Source organism: Balaenoptera borealis (genome assembly GCF_965194805.1).
Source record: "Balaenoptera borealis genome assembly, chromosome: 16".
Taxonomy (NCBI): domain Eukaryota; kingdom Metazoa; phylum Chordata; class Mammalia; order Artiodactyla; family Balaenopteridae; genus Balaenoptera; species Balaenoptera borealis.
The window spans coordinates 28,162,742-28,182,357 of NC_138872.1; the positions used below are offsets into that span (position 1 = coordinate 28,162,742).

Sequence of the window (19,616 nt, forward strand, 5' to 3'; positions counted from 1 at the left end):
AATGTAAAAAAAGCTTGCCCACCACAGTAACCGTTGCTAAGTACATTTCTTATGTCTAAGGCTGAAAGACACAGAATTTGGAGAAACCAGTGAAATCTCACTCCTAGTATGATACTGTTAATTCTTTCACCTTAAACTTTTAAAAAGACTCAGTCCTTGATTTCTATAATGTGAAGGAAAAAAAGTTTGGTCAACAAATTGGTCAGCTGCAATCTACCCTGGACCATACCAAACATTTAAAAAAAACTACCAGTTGTCTATAACCCAATGTAAATATTTGTTACAATGACAAATGACAGCAGTTCCTTTTCTTAATAATCCTAGAGGAATTTCTTCATTTGAAAAGCTAGCTGGCTTAGATTTCTCTCTAAGAAACAACTAAATGATATAGTACTACTTTTGAAATTATCCATCTTAGGAGTTCAAAGAAATTTAGGTGTATGAACACACTAACACCCTTGTGAAACAAACTTGGCCCAAGTCACCCAATGAATTGTGATAGACCAAGGATCAAATCCAGTTTCTCATTTTAAACCAAGTATCACAAGCATTACCTTAAAACGCTAAGTCCTTACCTAATCCAATGCCAAATCATACCATTCTCAGTTTCTGAACTTGTACAAATTGTACTGTAATATTTATGTAAAAGCTGTCATACAGTTGTCAAAACAATTATCATAACTGTTATAACAGTGAACATCTTTTGGGCACTTAACTGTGTTAGGTACTATGCTAAATGTGTTACATGCACTATCTCAACTAATCTTCACAACGACCCTCATGAGGAAACTGAGGCACAGAGAGATAACCTAAGGTAAAATCTAAAAAAAGGACAAGGCAGGGGTACACAGGGAATATAGTTTAAAAGCCATGAATCCCCATTGCCTGGACCAGGATTCTAGGCCAGCTGTAGGGCTGAGATACTTGGTTTAGTCACTTAACCTTCATGTGGCCCAATTTCTTTTACTCTAAACATAAAAGTCAAACAGATTATCACAAAAGTCCTTCGTACCCTGAAATGCTCTAATTCTGTAATCATCCTTCTATTCAGGTAACTAACTCAAAGAGAAACTGTCTTATTTCCTCCATCCTCTGAAGTTCCCTTCACTAAAGTTGAGAGTCCACATTTTATGAATCTCATCAATAACATACAGATAAACAACAACAAAAAAGGCTTTCTTAAAAGCTAGAACTCTATTCTGCAATTATGATCCCCAAACTTTTTTTTTTTTTAAACTGTATTGGCTTTTTTAGAAATTGAAGTATAGTTGATTTACAATATTGTAATAGTTTCAGGTGTAGAGCAAAGTGATTTAGTTATACACCCAAATCTTATTAACCTCAAATTGACAATGACAGGGAGAAAAGACCTTACAACAACTTTGGGTTGGGGTGGGAGGTATGAAAGACCAGACAGACTACTGTATATAGTAGTGGCTATCCATTCATAAAAAATAATCACTCATTTCCATCTCTTCTAAAAAATAGGAATTAAGTCTATAAAGGGTTGTCAAATAAACTCAATGCCTTATTCAGCCGATAAAAATGAATGAAGGAATTATCCAAGACGTTTATTATAGGCATGGAAGAATTATCAATTTATAGAAATTCTACCAGAATGGCCTAGAGCTCTAGAATCTACGTTTTACTGAGCTGGTCATTTAGCCCCTTCAAACTGCATCTAATGACAGTAACAGGATGCTTAAACATCTAGGGAAGAGGCCTAGGTTCCACTCAACACCATTATTCTGTGAAGTCTTCCAGAACCAAATCACTACAGAATAATCTTTGCTGCCTTTGTTCTCTAGAAAATAATCCCCCAAAGATTCTTAAATAAAATCAGCAAAACCCCTCTAATTAGTTTTCTTTTTCTTAAAATTTTTAAATTTTCTAATTAGTTTTCTACTGTTGCTGTAACAAACTACCGCAAACATAGAACAACACAATTTACTGTCTTACAGTTTCTATAGGCTAGAAGTGAGGTAGGCTTGGCTGGATCCTCTACTTATGGTCCTGCAAGGCCAAAAATCAAGGTGTCTATAGGGCTGTGTTCCTTGGTGGAAATTCTGGGGTGGGGAATCTGCTTTCAAGCTCATTCAGATTGTTGGCTGAATGTGGTTCCTTGCGGATGTAGGGCTGAGGTCCCCATTTCCTTGCCGGCTGTCAGCTGAGGCTGCCAGCATTCCTTCTTGTGCTTTCCACGTGGTCCCCTCCAGTAATGGCAGGGTGAGTCCCTCTCCTGCTTCAAATCTAACTCCAGATGGATAAAGTTCTCTGCTTTCATGTGCATAGACTGGACCTACCCAGAAAATCCAGGATAATATTCCTATCTTAGGATCCTTAAACCACAGTTACATCTGCAAAGTCCCTTTTGCCACAAAACAGTAACAAATTCAGATTCCAGAGGTTAGGGCACATATATCTTTGGGGGGTCATTCTACCTAACACAGTCCACCCTATGGGCTCCAAAGACTCATATCTCTCCCAAATGCAAATATATCCATTCTATCCTAAGGTCTCATTCCATTAAAGCATCAACTCAAAGTCCAAAAATCTCATCTAAAGCTCATCAATTCAAAACTCCCAAATCTCACCATCTAAATCAAACGTGGATGAAGCTCTGGTTATAATACATTAAGTGCAACCCGTGAAGCACAATTCCTAGGGAAAAAAAAAAAAGTTATCTGTTCCCAACATACAACGGTGAGACCGGCATAAGGCAACTTATAGACATTCTAGTTCAAACAGGGAAAATATAAAAGAAAGTAGGGAAAATATAAGAAAAAGCAGATCCATCGGTCCAAAGCAGTTTCAAAATGTGGGCAAGCTCCATTCCATTTCAAAGCCAGGGAAAACTCTTCTGCGGCCTTAGACTCCACCTCTTTGGGCTCTTGGTTCCACCCTCTGAGTCATTCTTCTTTTTTAATGAAAAGGAACACATTCACATCTAAGTAGTTTATTTTACCAGCCTGCTTCCTACCAGTAAAACTGGGGGTGGGGGTGGGGAGGGGTGGGTTGAGAGCTCTCTTTAATTTACTACTTTGTGTTTTTCAATCCAAGCTGGCACTGTTTTTGCTAGTATAAAACGCTCAAGAACCTAGTGGGCTTCACATGAATTTCACATGAGCTCACTGAGGCTCACACCCCACAAATAAACCAGGCTGTACCTTCAATACTTTGCTTGGAAATCTCAGCTAAATATCCAAGTCCATCACTTATAAGTTTTCTTTTCCACCTGACCACGGGACACAATTCTAAGCTTATTTGCCACTATGTAACAAAGATCCTCTTTCCTCCAGTTTCCAATGCACACCTCACTTCCACCTCAGCCCTCACTACTTCTACTAACGATCTGTTCTAGGTCTTTTCTATTATGCTCCTCAAAAACTTGCTGGCCTCTTCTACTGCCGCTTTCACATTTTTAGGTAACGGTACCCCACTCTTGGTACCAAAATCTACACTAGTGTTCTATTGCTGCCATAACAAAACCACAAACGTAGTGGCTTTAAAACAATAGAAATTTATTGTCTCACAGTTTCTGTAGGTCAGAAGTTGGGTGGGCTTGGCTAGGTCTTCTGCTTAGGGTCTCACAAGGCCAAAATCAAGGTGTTATCCTTGCTGGAAACTGGGGAATAATCCACTTTCAAGCTCATTCAGGTTGTTGGCCAAATTCAGTTCCTCGTGGTTGTAGGACTGAGGTCTCCACTTCCTTGCTGGCTGTCAGCCGGGGCTGGTCTTTGCTACTAGAGGCTCCCCGCATTCCTTCTCATGCTTTCCATGTGGCCCCCTCTAGCAACAGCAAATGGAGTCCCTCTCATGATTCGATTCTGATTTCCCCTTCTGCCCCATCTCTCTCGACTCCCAGCTGGAGAAAGTTCTCTGCTTTTAAGGGCTCATGTGATTAGATTGGGCCTACCCACTAAATCCAGGATAATCTTCCTATTTTAAGATATTTAACTACATCTGCAAAGTCCCTTTTACCAAGTAACATATTTACAGATTCTGGGAATTAGAGTTTGGACATCTTGGGGGGGGGGGTGGTGGTGGTCATTCTGCCTACTACAAACCCAAATTCTATGTAAAGTTTTAAACTTAGTTACCAAAGAAAACTTCTCCTTTCTCCTAAAGAGTATGTGAAGTAAAGCTATATGTTCAGAGACAGAGACAATGGTAAAATCAAGGACTCTCACCCTGGAAGAGTGTGGCTAGGCAACAGAACCAAAACTACACTGTAAAAAAGAAGCTACTTGTTTCATTCCCAAACAGCTAGGCAATTAACCCATTAGGTAGAGACTAACCTATTGCTCCCCCTTAAATGTGTGCTCCTCTTCTCTACTGTATTCTACATAACAGGATATAACTAGGCATGTTTGGTTTTTGCATTTAAACAAAAGTTACCCCAGGGTGACCTAATTTTGTAATCAGCTGATAAACCAATCTAAGCAAACTTCAAATATTTTCATTCTTTCTTCAAGTCATACACCCTCCCCCAATAGCAAATGAAAGGCAAGTATTTCAAAGTCACAGAAGGATACAACTGCCCAGGTAAAACTGCTGGTGAACTTTTAAAAACGACAAGAGGCAGAACTACTATTGGTCCTGGTCTTTCAGCTCAAGGTCCACCAAGCCAGTTAAGCCAACTGACTTACAACAAAAGAAAAACACCTCAACAACTACAAATATAATTTTCTGAAGCCTTGCCTATTGTCAGATTATTGACCATAAACTTTACCTAGATTGAAGGAACCCCATATATACCAGCTAGTCCCTTTAATAAAAGTGACAGGTAAGGTCTATGGAGCACTTACTACCTACCAGGCACTGTGGTAAGCACTTGACACAAATTATCTTATTTACTCCTCACCATAAACTTACCATCTAGGAAATATCATCACCCCCATTTTACAGATAGGAAAACTGAGGTTTACAGAAGTTAGGTCACACAGCTAAATAACAGTGGCACTTATATTTGATAATCCAGATATTTAATGCCACTCCTTAGATGGAATGGGGTCTTCCAACTCTTAGAAAAATCTTCCCTTTCTAGCTTTCTTTTCATTTCCTCTCCTCACGCCCACTTCTCAATAGAATTTAGCAGCTGAAAGGTAATCAGGTCTTCCTCAATTAATTTGCTACCTCCTTTCCAGAACTCTTTCCTTCCCACAATAGCAACAGCCAAGAAGCAACTTCTCCTGACCCTTCCTTCCCAAAAACAAACTACATAAGCTCCACCCATCACTTGCCAAGGCTAGAAATGTTCCAACGCTGCAAAAATATAAACAACCGACAAACAAAAACAAAAGTCCTACTCTTCAAAGGTCACAAACTAACATGCACACTCTTAGCCAACCTTTCATTCTACATACCTCTCCTCTTCCATCCAAGCTCCCAACTAACCCTTAACTCCAACTCCACCCGTTCTGCCCCACTTCATGGTCCCTTCCCCTTTATCCTCACCGACCTCTCCCCGGGTCCCCTTCACCTTGCACCCCAGTGTGCAGGTGGGAAGCCCAATTTCGCCTAGAGGGACCTTAGAAGGCCCCCACTACAGCTGCTCTGCTCCGCGGGAGGGTCAACCCCAGCCTACACTGCGGGCACCACTCCCCTAGGCACCCTCCCCCAGCATCCCCCCCGGCGGCCCCACCCCTCCAGCTCCCTTCCCCCTCTGGCGACCCCCTCCTCCAACTTGCCCCCTAGTCCCCGCCCCAGCCCAGCCCTCTCCCCCGCAACAAGCTGGACTCTCGAGAGCCAGTTCCCACCCTCCTATCAGCCTCTGCCCCCAAGCCTCACTCCCCACCCTGGGGGGTGGCCCAGGGCCTCCCCGATGGGCTGCAGGATCCTCGGCTAGTGTGTGTGTCGCGGGGGGGGCAGGGGAAGGCGAAGGGCCGCTCGGGAGTCCGCTGGAAGCGTTAGAGGCGGCCGCGCCCCGCTGCCCCATCCTGGGCCCACCCGCACCCCCCAACGACCTCGCCTGGCGGCTCCCACGGTACCTGTGGTGGAAGCTGCAGCGGCAGCGGCCGCTCTCCCCTCTTCACACAGACAATATGGCGGCGGCGGCGGAGGAGACACACGGCTCGGCCGCCAGCCGCAGGGACCAGAGCGAGGCTGCAGCCGCCGCTGCAGGAAGCGGAAACCCCCCCTCCGACCAGGAGGCGGGGCGGGACCGCTTCCGACTCCTCCCCCAGCGGAATCTCGCAGAGTGCGGCGCCATGCTGGGATGTGTCATTGTATCCCTAGGAGTTCAGTTCCGGACTTGGGCGCAAAATGGAACAAGTTCTCAACGTAAAGCATAATAAGGAGACTTGCAATAATTAAGCGCATTTTATTTCAGTACCTGTAGGAACTGACGAGAGAGAGAACACGAACCTCCCACTAAGTGTATAATTGGTTTGACCCAAGGTAAGATGGTGGTCCCTAGGTTTCCCGCACTTCACCCAGCTGGCGAGTTCTAAAAGTCGGCAAGCCGGCCCGCCTTTCTTGGAAAGAAGCATGCGCGACCTTCAGAGCTGGAGAGCGAAGCGTTTTGGGAGTTGAAGTCTGCTGCTCCGGCCCCTCGTCTAGGGTTGGGGTTCCAGCAGCACGTTTTTTTCTGCTCAAACTTCGAGTTCCGGAACAAGTGAACGAAAGTTGGACCCCGGGAGTGGTGTGGCGCCAGCAGTCGAGACAGTGACGGTAGTAGCACTCTAGAGACTGAGACCCAATTCATGCCTCTTACAGGAGCCCTTTGCAGAGCTGCCCATCCAGAATAAACTGTTTTCTCCCTTCGATCTGCCTCCCTCCACCCCGCTTGCCTGGGCAACGGCTCCAGGGCAGCTATAGGGCAGTTTTTAATCTTGCAAAACTGATCATGACGTCCTCTTGGTTAAAAACCTCCCAAGTCTTTCCTTTGTGCACCAAAGATAGCCCAAGCTCTTCTCTTGACATCCAAGTTCCTGCATAATTTGGACACTCCCTTCGCCCCCAAGCCGCCTCTTCTGCCCCTCTCATTTCAATTTCATGATGCTCCCACCCACTAAAACTGCAGACTATTCTTGGAACTTGTCAGCCTTCCTCTCTTTGCACTGGCAGTTACTTCTGTTACTGTCACCTCCTGGACTGGCTAACTTCTGTATGTCCAGCGGGCTAATCCTTTCCTCTCGGGATCTTCCCTATCTTTAGTTCCCTCAGACCTAGGCACCATCACTCAGCAACCTTACTGGTCCCTAGCCTGCCTGTTCCATCAGACTGTGAGCCCCCAGTGGACCGGGCTGAGTCTGATGATCACCCTGTTCCCTGCAGGCCCTGCTAAAAGCTTGTGTGTGTGTTACTGAGAGGAATTCAAGTGTTAGCCTCCCCTCTGGTAGGGCAGAGGTGTGAGGTCTGGAACAAGTGTTAGAAGGTTGGGTTATTTTGGTACCTGCTTTTATCCCTGAGCTGCCTCAGAATAGCTGCTACCCAGGATGGGCCTCCCCACCCTCTCCAGCCCTCCTTTCACAGTTCATCAGTTGACTGGCACCTCTGCTCCCAAAGAGACAATCTCCTCCCCTGTGGGATGGGGTGGTGGCAGCTGCAGACATATAGTGATGGTCTCAGGGAGGTGTCCATGACCTTTTCTGAGCCTCATCTGTCAGATAGGTCTGTGTCATTTGACCCCAATGGGCTGAGAGTCCACAGAAATGGCTCTCTGGGTGCCCACAGGCTGGTTATTTCTCCATTATGGGTCTTGGTTTCCCCACTTGTGGACTGAGAAGGTTAGACAAGATGATTCCAAGGTTTCTGTGAGGCCGTCTTCCAGGAAATGAGGCCTTCACTTAGCTTTTGGATAATGTCTTTTCAGCTCTTGTGGCTCCTTTTCCCCTATCTTTATTCACATTTATTCACTTCACAGCTGTTGATCACTTGCCATGAGCCAGACAGTGTGCTAGATGCTGGGGATGTGGCATGAGCAAGATAGATACCAGTTTCTCATGAAATTCACCTTCTAAAGTGATAAATAATGCATAGATAAAAAAATGAATAAGTACTGTGAAGGAAAATTATAAGTAGCTGTGAAAAAGAATGAAAGAGGGGAGCACTTTAGCTTGAGTGGTTCAGAAGATCCCTCTGAGAAAAAACAGTAAGAACAAAGGTCCTGAGGCAGGAAAGAGCTTGATAAGTTTGAGGAAGGAGGCCAAGGGGGCTGAAGCACTGTGAGTGAAGGGAAGAAGGGTAGAAAATACGGTGGGAGAGGTGGCCAAGGCATTCAGGCCATGATGAGGAGTCTGGAATTTCATCTGAAAAGAGTGGGAGTAAGTCCCAAGACTTATCCCTCACACCTTTCCTGTGATCTCGGCCCCTCCTACAGCCTCAGTTCTTCATTCTTCTACCCAATTCCAGCCTCCATCCCTGACATCGTTCAGAGGGCTCACCCAGGCACAGACATACAACCCTTTGCACTTTGTAGGACACAGTTGAGACCCAACCCCTGCCATTCCTCAGGCTAGCCTGGTATAGGTCTCTGGTTCCAAAAAGCTGTCAGTCTCCAGTGTTCACTAGTTATGGAGCCTCCAAAGACCAGCTCAGTTATCTTTAATACTAACTTCCTGACCCCCATAGCACAACTCTCAGGCTAGACTTCCTTCAAACAACAATAACAACAGCCACAACCACTGTCAAGATGTTCACAGTACTTGTCCCGTGCCACACATTGAATGTTCATCATCTCATTTAATCCTCACATCAGCCCGATGAGGTAGGAACTAAAAGTATCCCACTGTACAGACCAGGAAACTGAGGTTCAGTCAGATTACAGGACATGCCCAAGGTCACATACAAGAGATGGAGCTTGCATTCCAACCAGGGCCATAGGCACTGCGTAAGAAGAGCCTCAGCATATCAGCTTTCTACTGTTGCTCAACAAATCACCCCAGAACAGAGTGGTTTAAAACGACAATAAATTTTTGGTTATGTTTGTGTGGATTGGCAACTTGGACATGTCTCAGCTGAGACAGCTCTTTTCTGCTGTACATGGTCTTGCCCAGGCTTACTTCTATATTTGCAGTCAGTTAGCAAGTCGGCAAGCTCACTGGTCCTATATAGCCTCATTCACAGGTCTGGCAGGTGGCTGGGCCTGCTGGCTTGAGTGCCTAGGTTCTTCTCCATGTGGCTTCTTCAGCAAGCTAGCTCAGGCTTCCTCATGATGGCGTCTGAAAGGAAAAGAACGAAAGCAGCAAGGCCTCTTGAGGCCTAGGCTCGGAAGAGCTGTAGCATCACTTTCACTGCATTTTATTGATCAAAGCCTGTCACATGGCCAGCTCAGATTCAAGGAGACTAGAAATAGACTCCATCTCTTGATGGAAAAAACATCAAAGTCATATTGCAAAGAGTCATGTGTGGGGGTGGGGGGATCATTGTGGCCATCTTTGTAAACAACATCGCATGCTAAGTGACCATGGGTACAGAACTGGTTAAGTAAGTTATGGTACAGCGACACATGGTGCTATTAACAGGGAGAGCACTTAGTATGTGTCAGACACTATACAGGATGCTTTACGTGTGTTAACTCGTTTAATCCTCACAATAGCCCTATGTGACAGTTACATGTTTATCCCCATCTACAGATTAAGCACACCAAGTCTCAGAGAGGTTAAACCGTGTGTGCAAGGTCACACAGCTAATAAGTGGCAAAACTGTTAAAAGTGATGAGGATCATTTAATTTCTGGACATGGAAAGCTGTGAGAAAAAGCAAGAGACAAAACAAAAGTTTGGTGAGAACACATTTTAAAAACACTTTAAAATGGGTATATGTATATGTATTATATAGTTTTAGACAAAGTTCAGGAAGGATTTACCACAAACTTTTTTAAAAAAAATATTTATTTATTTATTTGGCTGCATCAGGTCTTAGTTGCGGTGCGCAGGATCTTTAGTTGCGACACGTGAACTCTTAGTTGTGGCATGTGGGAATCTAGTTCCCTGACCAGGGATCGAACCCGGGAGTATGGAGTCTTAGCCACTGGACCACCAGTGAAGGCCCCACAAACTCTTAATGGAGCTTATCCCAGGAGACAGGAAGAGGAGAGAACTTTAAACACTTATGCCTGCACTGTGTGAATTTTTTGTTTGATTTTTTCTTTTTGCAACACACATGAATTTTTATTTCAACACTGAACAAAGAAAAAAGCATTTTTAAAATGTTCTTCAACTTGTCTCTCACTTCTGTCTATTTGGTTTTTACATTTACTGTTTTGTTTTTTTTTTCTTTTTGACACTACCCCAGCCCAGCCCCTTTTCAATTCTGGCCTAAAGTTTTGTGACTACCGTAGGGGGCCCCTCCTTTCTCCCCCTCCCATGTGCTCTGCACACTGCTACTGGAGGAAAGTTTATTAACCACCATGTACCTTTCTTGCTCAAGAGTTTTCAGTGGCATTGCATCACCTTCAGAGAAAGTCCAAACCTCTTGGCCTTGTGTATATGGCATGTGTAAAGTTGACTCCAACTTGGTTGGATTCCAGCTCTGTCATTTACTAGCAGTATAACCTTGGAGAAGTTATTGTGTTTGACCTCTCTGAGCCTTAGTTTCCTTACCTGTTAAGAAAAAGAAAGAGGGAGAGAGAGAAAAAGAAAGAGAAGGAAGAAAGAAAGGGGAGAGGATATGATACTGAATATAGTTCCCTGTGCTATACGGTAAATCCCTGTTGTTCATCTATTTTATATATGGTAGTGTGCATCTGTTAATCCCATACTCCTAATTTATCCCTTCCCCCTGCTCCTTTGATAACCATAAGTTTATTTTCTATGTCTGTGGATCTGTTTCTGTTTTGTAAATAAGTTCATTTGTTTTATTTTTTAGTTTCCACATATAAGTGATATCATATAATATTTATCTTTCTCTAACTTACTTCAGTTAGTATGATAATCTCTAGGTCCATTCATGTTGCTTCAAATGGCAATATTTCATTCTTCTTTTATGGCGGAGTAATATTCCATTTTGTGTGTGTGTGTGTATGTGTATATATACATATATATATATATATATATATATATATATATATATATATATATATACATACACATACATACACATACACACACACACATACATACTATTTACAATAGCCAAGAAATGGAAGAAGCCTAAGTGTTAGGCTGCCTAAGTGTTAGGCTGCTTCCATTTCTTGGCTATTGTAAATAGTGCCACTGTGAACATTGGGGTGCAGCATGACCTATCTTGCAGCAAATTAGATTGCTATTCAATGACTCAGTCTCTCCCGCAGTCAGGACTGATTGATACTCCCTACTCCGTTGATATTAGATACGGCCATGTGATTTGCTTTGGCCAGTGGAATGTGGATGAAAGCGACAATGTGCAAGTTCAGCCGAGGCCTTAAGAGATCTCTCATGTTTTCAATTGCCCCCTTGGAATTTCCACCTCTGCCTTAAGGATGGGGCTGTCATTAGTGCATTCTGTCTTTTGAAACAGAGTTCCCATCAAAGTTGCCATGGCAAAGTCTGGGATAAAAATAGTTTTGTAGTTTAGTGTTTAGTTTGTATTATTATTATTATTATTTTGGCCAGCTGCACCACATGGCTTGCAGGATCTTAGTTCCCCAACCAGGGATCGAACCTGGGCCCCTGGCAGTGAGAGCGCAGAGTCCAAACCACTGGACTGCCAGGGAATTCCCTGTATTAAATTTTAAATTGTATTTTTTTCATGAACTCTATCTCTTTTGAATGTCAGGAAGCTAAAGAGGTAGGAAGAGAGTGCTCTGTGTCAATTTAGGGAAGCAATAGCTTCCATCCAAATCCCCAACTTCAAACAGGCTGGTCCAGAAGAATGAGAGACACATGGAGTAGCCAAACCCAGCAGAACCCAGGCAAGATCAGCCAAACCCCAAATGGTTTGGGAGAGGGAGAGGGAGAAATCAATATTTGCTGCTGTAAGGCACAGACATTTGGGGTGGTTTGTTATGTAACATTATTATTATGATATACCCATCTCATAGGGTCCTTGTTAGGATTATATAAGTGATACGGTAAAGCCCTTAAAAATATGCTGACATATAGCAAGGGTACAATCAATGTGAGTGATTATTATTGGGGGTGCAACTGTGAACAAAACAGTCCCTGTTCTCACGGGTCTCATGTTTTGTGGAGAGATGTGTCAGATGGTGTCACATCTGACATGTGGAGAGATGTATGCTCTGTCAGATGGTGATGAGCGCTATGGAGGAAAATGAAGCAGGGAAGGGAGAAGGGGATGCTGTGGTGTAAATTCAAATAGGTGATCAATGAAAGCCTTGCTGGGGAGGTGATTCTTGAAGAAACACCTGGAAGAGGTGAGGCAGGGAGTCATGAGGGTATATGGGAGAAGATTGTTCCAAGCAGAAGGTGGGCAAAGACCGTAAAGTGGACTCATGCCTGGTGGGTTTAAGGAACAGCCAGTAGATAGGGTAGCTGAGCTGAATATGACATCAGGGAGATTCCCCTGGGACTAGTTCATCCACAGTTTGTGGGTCATTGTGAGGACTTTGGCTTCTGCTATGAGTGAGGTGGGCCGTATTGGAGGGTTTTGACCAGAAAGAGGACAGGACCTGCTTTGCATTTTTACAGGATCTCTGTAACTGCTGGGTGTAGAATAAATGGAAAATAAATGAGGGCTGAAGCAGGGAGACCAGGTAAGCGGCTACCGCCACAATCCAGACAAAAGATGGTGATGGTTTGAACCAAGGTTAGACTTTGGGGTTATTTTGAAAGTAAAGCCAAAGGGACAGATTGAGTATGGAGTGTTTGAGAGAGAAAGGAATTGAGGATGACTCCAAGGTTGTTGCCCAGACGAATGAAAGAAGGAATTTGCCATTCACTGAGATGAGGAAGGCTATAGGAGGAGAACTTTGTTTCAGGGGAAAGGAGGGGAGAATTACCGGTTCCATTTGGAACTTGTTAAATTTGAGGCACCTTTCAGACTTCCAAGTGGAGATGCCTAGTTAGAAGTTGCATGTATGAATCTGAGCCCAAGCTGGAGTTGTAATTTTGGGAGTTGTGACGGACTGAATTGTGTCTCCCCAAAATTTATATGTTGAAACTCTAACCCCCCAATATGACTGTGTTTGGAGATAGGGCCTATAAGGAGGTAATTAAGATTAAATGAGGTCACAAGGGTGGGGCCTTAATCCGATAATCCTTATAAGAAGAGGAAGAGACATCTGAGTGCCCCCCATCTCTTTCTTTTTCCCTGTGTGTGTGTGTGTGTGTGTGTGTGTGTGTGTGTGTACAGGAGAAAGGTCATGTGAGGACACACGAAGAAGGTGGCAAACCAGGAAGAGAATTCTCACCAGAAACCAACCCTGCTGGCACCTTTATCTTGGACTTTCAACCTCCAGAACTGTGAGAAATAAAAAATACATTTCTGTTTTTAAGCCACCCGGTCTGTCGTATCTTGTTATGGCAGAGTAGATTAATACAGGAGTCATCATTGTGGAAATGGTTTCTAAAGCCATGCGTCTGGGTGAGATCTCCAACAGAGAGAGCATAGACAAAGAAGAGGACAGGACAAAGGACTGAGACCCCGGGCCCCCAACATTAAGAGACTAGGAACCAACAATGGAGCCTGAGAGGGAGCAGCTAGTGAGGTAAGTGTCCTGGGAACCAAGTAAGGAAAACATTTCAAGGGGGGAGAATTGCTGATCTATGTCAAGTGCTGAGAGGTCAGGGAAGATGAGGACCAAGAACTGATTCAGCCAAGTGGAGGGCATTGTTACTTTGACAGGAAAGAGTTTAGGTAGAATGGTGGGAACAAAAGCCTGATTGGAGCGGGATTAAGAAAGAGTATATGAAGATTAAGATATAAATGCATACATACATACACACATAAGGGGAAAGGAAAGCTCTTAACAGTAAAAGGACAACTAATAAATACAGAAAAAGAGGAATTAGAAATTTACCATTTGGCAACCACTGTAGTAATAATTGTTTCAGGAGAGAATCATTAATGGATGCTGCAATAGTGGTTTAAAGTTTGACAAGAAACAGGATATCTGCATAGTCTTAGAGTATCTCCTCACAAGATACTTATTAATTACGAAGAGTAAAATAGTAACTCTACAGTGGAGAAACCCAGCAGACACCACATCAACCAAGTGATGAGGTGAGCATCGCCAGTAATGGGGCAAATTGACCTCATGTCCCGCCTCATGTGATGCACTGAGGGGATCATAGCATCCTTTCAGTGGTATTTCTGCCAAAAATGCATAACTGATTCATGAGGAAACATTAGACAAACCCAAATTGAGGGATGTTACTGCGGAATGACTGGCTTGTACTCTTCAGAAATGTTGAGCTCATGAAAGACAAAGACAGACTAAGGAGCAGTTCTAGATTAAGGAGACTAAAGAGACACAAGAACTAGAATGGGATGTGAGATCCTGGACCAGGAAAAAATTTTCACTTACTGTAGAAGATATTACTGGGACAACTGGTGAAATTTGAATAAGGTCTGTAGATTAGATAATTGTATCAATGTAAAAATTTCTGATCTTGATTATTGTAAGAGAGTGTCCTTGCTTTTAGGAAATACACACTTGTTTTTAGGGGTAAAGGGAATCATGTCTGCAACTTACTGTAAAAGAGTTCAGGAAAAGGAGGAAGAGAGAGAGAATGATACAGCAAAGGTGGTAAAATCTGGGTGACTGGTATTTGGTTATTCTTTGTACTATTTTTGTACCTTTTCCGTAATGGAAGGAGAGACATGGAGGCAGTGGTATGGACAATTTTTGAGGAGTTTTGCTGTGGGACTGAGGATGGGGTGGTAGGTGGAGAGCAAACGTGTCAAGAGAAGTTACTTAAATGCAGAAATACTAGCATGTTTTTATGTTGATGAGAATGATTCAGTAGATTAGAAATGATGATGATGCAAGAGGGAGAAGAGAGTGGCTAGAAGGGAGAAAGATGGTGGGGTCTGTACACAGTGGAGGGTTGACCATGGCTTGGAGCACAGGTAGTTGGTCCCTGGTCACAGAAGAGAAGGCAGAGTATTTATAAGTGGGTACCAATGAGGGTAGGCAGGTAGCTGTGTAGTGGAAGTTTGTGGAAGTATTTTCTAATTGCTACAGTTTTCCCTGTGGAATAGGAAGCAGGGTCCTCAGCTAAGAGTGAGAACGGAGGAGAAGGTGATAGAGGTTTGAGGAGAAAAGAGGAAGGAATTGCCTGGGGAGAATTAATGGACAAGGGAACTCTAGCGTAATTGTCAGGCAGAGCTAAAGACCTCATTGAGACTAGCCATCATGTAAGTAAAGTCAGACCAGCCCACGTGGTGGCGTGTTGGTCCCTAGCCACATTCTACTGCAGGAGAACAAGCACAGAGGGACAGAGGGTGTCAACTGGTGGGTGTTTAGCCAGAGCGGGGCAGGGCCATCTCGGGTGTGCAGTGCATGGGAATAATGCTGCCCTGTGGCTTTTCTCAGCAAGAAGACAAATGAGGACACAAGGGAAAAGGTGATAGGCTCAACGGATCAGAGCTCCCAGTAGGGCTGAAGGGTCGTTGGCATTGGGGTACTGGATAGAGTGAGCTAGAAAGATAGGAGGCAACTGTCACTGAGCTGGCTGCTAGAAATTGAGATAAAGGAAGGGGTGCAGGTAACGAATGTGACACGTTGCCCTCCCTGGGCCACCATGGTAGAAAAGCCACCTGTTGGTGCTTCCAGCCAACAGCCAGCCATTGAGCCTTCAGATAAGCATGGCCCCTGCCAACATCTGACTGCAACCAAGCAAGAGCTGTCCAGCTGATCCTTTCAAACTCCTGATTCACACGATAGTAAGGAAAAAATGGTTGTTTTAAGCCACTAAAAATTGGAGTGGTTGTGATTCAGCAATAGTAACCAAATAGAACTGCTGGGTCCACTGGAGTGTCAAGGGCGTATTAAGTTCTAATGCCCTAAGGCATGGGTTTTCTGTAATCGAGTAACTTCTCCTCTTTGGTAGTTGGGGACACCAAGGTTCAGAGAGGTTTAGTGACTTGCCCAAACTTGCACAGCTAGTGAGCAGTGAGTTGGGCTCTGAGGCCAGACAGTGCGGCTCAGAGCTCGTTTTCTCACTAACCCAGCATACATACTGTCCCCAGCGCACAGCATGGCATCTGGCACATGTAGGCTCATGCTGAACAGCAGGCTGAGCTGTGCCTGGGATTTCCTCTGCCGTCCATCCCCAGCTTCTCTCTCCTCCCCCACATTCTTCTTCAAGCTGTCCTGGGTGTCTTAGTCCACGTGACGGAGGAGATGGGCAACCCTATCCTTTGGGTGACCATTCATGCCTGCACTCTACCATTCAGCAGGTTTTCCTGAGTGCCAACTCTGGGCAAACACTTCTAGGTTCTCAGTACACAAGGGAAACAAGTCAGTGTCCTTGGCCTGCCTGGTGGACCTAAGTCAAGTGGGGAGAAGATAACCAGATAAATCTATCATCACAAACTGGGCTTATTGCTAGGCTGTGAGTGAGTGGTGTATGAGCATGCATAGCAGGAAGAGCTGTCTTAGGGGAGGGAGCGAGGAAGAGCTGTCTTAGGGGAGGGAGGGAGGAAGAGCTGTCTTAGGGGAGGGAGGGAGGAAGAGCTGTCTTAGGGGAGGGAGGGAGGAAGAGCTGTCTTAGGGGAGGGAGGGAGGAAGAGCTGTCTTAGGGGAGGGAGGGAGGAAGAGCTGTCTTAGGGGAGGGAGGGAGGAAGAGCTGTCTTAGGGGAGGGAGGGAGGGAGGAAGAGCTTGCCCAGTGAAGGCAAGGGGGGGGCTGTGACTGGGCTGACCAAGGAGGAGGAACAGCTTGGCCACAGATCCTAAGAGAGGAGCATGCTGTTGCATTAAAGGCATGTGGAGGAGGCCGATGGGACCTGAACATACATGAGGGTGGTGGGAGAGTGGAGGGAACATTGGGAGAAATGAGATGAGGGAGGTGGGCAGAGGCATTTGGCTTAAGAACAATAGGGAGCCATGGAAGGTTTAAGCAAGGGGGTGACTTTATATGATTTTTCACTCATAAAAGATCTCCTTGGCTGCTAGGTGGGGAGCAAGGAGGAGGGGAGCAAGGGGTGGGCTGTGTGAGAAGTGATGGTGTCATAGACTTGAGTAGAAGCAGTAGGGGAGACGGAGAGGAATGGATTGATTTGGGCTGTGTTTTGGAGCTGGAGTCCAGCACAGGGAAACTGAGGTCCAGTGCTTCCACAGACAGCCCCCCAGCTCTCCCAGCCCATTGGGGGCTTTCAGATACTTCTACCTTGTGGGAATCACATGTGGGTGGTTGGATTGGGGAATGGGTGCCTAGGGTAGGTGACCCCTGACCTTTGCCTGGTGACCTTTGAGTCTTGAATTGGGCTTTGAAGGAGCCATGGGGACCTTATGGGGCAATGGAGTGTGTCCTTAGAGGACAATCCCATCATCCCTCATTTCACACTGGGTAGGTCACTTCCCCTCTATGAGCCATAGTTTCCACATTGGTAACATGGAAAGGGACAGTACCTACCACACTTTGGTGACATTACCCCCATTTTACAGGTGAGACCACTAATCCTCAGAGAGGGGGAGCGACTGTCCAGGGTCACACATGAGTAAGTGACACAGAACCCAGGTCATAACCTGTACTCTTGACCTCTCTGCTGCCCCATGTGCCTCCACCCTTTCCTGCGGCCTTAGGGCCTGAGGATGATTAGCTCGCACAACATGGTCTTTCCAGGAGGCCAAGGAAATCCACCGCTGGATGCTGGGGGGTTAGAAGCATAGGTTTGGATTCAATTTCCAGTCCCACTCAGGGACCTTATTCTGTTTGAACCTCAGTTTCTCCCTCTGAAAATGGGGTAAAACTACACAGTGTGTAGCACCTGGTAGGGGAACTGCAGATGTAATGATTCATGCGTGCAAGTCGCTTTCCTAGCACAGCACCTTTTGAGGGGCGGGCACTCCTCAGTGCTTGCTGCTGCCATGATTGTCATGCAGTATAACAGTGGGTTGAAATCGGGACCCAGTGTTCCTTTTAACCATAATTATAACGCTTCTTTTCTTTTCTAAAATGAAATTCACAAATAACATAACCTATTGACACATATTTTTAAACATAAATAATACCTTAATTGTAATATAAAAGAAAGTAAAATGAAAGTAATTTAGAATAAATCAACACATAAATATTTGGGCACAATATTGTCACAAAGTGCAGTCAGTCCTCCATATCCAAGGATTCAACCAACCTCGGACTGAAAATATTAGAAAAAAAAATTTTTTTTTTCCAGAAAGTCCTAAAAAGCGAAACATGAATTTGCCACATACTGGCAACTATTTACGTGGCATTTACATTGTTTTAGGTATTATAAGTAATCTAGAGATGATTTAAAGTATATGGGAGGATGTGCGTATGTTATATGCAAATACTACGTTGTTTTATATAAGGGACTTAAGCATCCACAGATTTTGGTATCTGTGGGAAGTCCTGGAACCAGTCCCCCTCGGATACCGAGGGACGACTGTAGTCGGGAAGGCATGGATGTGGGTAGAATCACTGTGAAACTGTGGGCTGAATCAGGAGTTCTGACAACTCAAACACCACAACTGCATGGCCATGGTGGTCCAAAATGTGAGTGGTTCTAGGTAAAGTTTTTTTTTTTTTTTTTAGGAATTCCTTTTTTAAAAATTATTATTTATTTATTTATTTTATTATTTTTAGCTGTGTTGGGTCTTCGTTTCTGTGCGAGGGCTTTCTCTAGTTGTGGCAAGCGGGGGCCACTCTTCATTGCGGTGCGCGGGCCTCTCACTATCGCGGCCTCTCTTGTTGTGGAGCACAGGCTCCAGATGCGCAGGCTCAGTAGTTGTGGCTCACGGGCCCAGTTGCTCCGCGGCATGTGGGATCTTCCCAGACCAGGGCTCGAACCTGCGTCCCCTGCATTGGCAGGCGGACTGTCAACCACTGCGCCACCAGGGAAGCCCCTAGGTAAAGTTTTGAACCAAGCACAGCCTGGTCTGTTCCCAACTAATGTGGTGGTTGCTTTCCTGGCAGATTCACTGTATATTAAAACCAAGCAAATACTATGCTGGAAAAGGCAAAATTATAGACAATAAAAAGATCAGTGGTTGCCAAGGATTTGGGGCGGGGGAGGATGCATAGATGGCGCACAGAGCATTTTTAGGGCAATGAAACCCTTCTGTGTGATACTGTCACGGTGGATACAGGACATTGTGCATTTGTCAAAATCCACAGAACCTTGCAACACAATGAGTGAATCTTAATGTAAACTATGGACTTTGGTTAAAAATGATGTATCAGCATCAGTTCATCAATTGTAACAAATGTATCACACTAATGCAAGGTGTTAATAATAGAAGAAACTGGGTGTGTTGGGGAGAGGAAGTCTAAAGGTACTTAGTATAATTTCTGCACAAATATTCTGTAAACCTAAAACTAAAACAAAGCCCATTAAAAATTAACAAAACAGAACAAGCCCCCCCAAATTCCCTGGCAATCCAGTGGTTAGGACTCCGCACCCTCTCTCTGCTGAGGGCCCAGGTTCAGTCCCTGGTTGGGGAACTAAGGTCCCACAAGCTTCGCATTGCAGCCAAAACCACCCCCCACCCAAAACAAAAAAACAACACACACACACAAGCCCCCGCACATTGTGTTTGCTGTGAA

General features: G+C 44.7%; 1 protein-coding gene and 1 long non-coding RNA gene across 4 annotated transcripts in view; one reads left to right on the forward strand and one right to left on the reverse strand.

The window, feature by feature from the left end:
• The window catches only part of CSNK2A1 (casein kinase 2 alpha 1), a 52,591-nt gene extending 46,453 nt beyond the window's left edge, over positions 1 to 6,138 (reverse strand). Inside the window, exons 1-2 of one of the 3 annotated variants that reach the window (XM_082361462.1) lie at positions 5,991 to 6,102; positions 3,534 to 3,789 (exon numbers count right to left, since the gene is read on the reverse strand). The gene's annotated coding sequence lies outside the window, so the exon portion shown is untranslated. Of the gene's footprint in view, positions 1 to 3,533; positions 3,790 to 5,990 lie in introns of all 3 variants that reach the window. The other 2 variants (XM_082361461.1, XM_082361463.1) reach the window with 2 other exon arrangements.
• Positions 6,139 to 6,210: 72 nt separating this feature from the next.
• Positions 6,211 to 19,616, forward strand: part of LOC309613940 — a 44,001-nt gene continuing 30,595 nt past the window's right edge. The window contains exons 1-2 of the long non-coding RNA XR_014235949.1: positions 6,211 to 6,399; positions 13,236 to 13,590. This is a non-coding gene — a long non-coding RNA (uncharacterized lncRNA). The remainder of the gene's footprint in view (positions 6,400 to 13,235; positions 13,591 to 19,616) is intronic.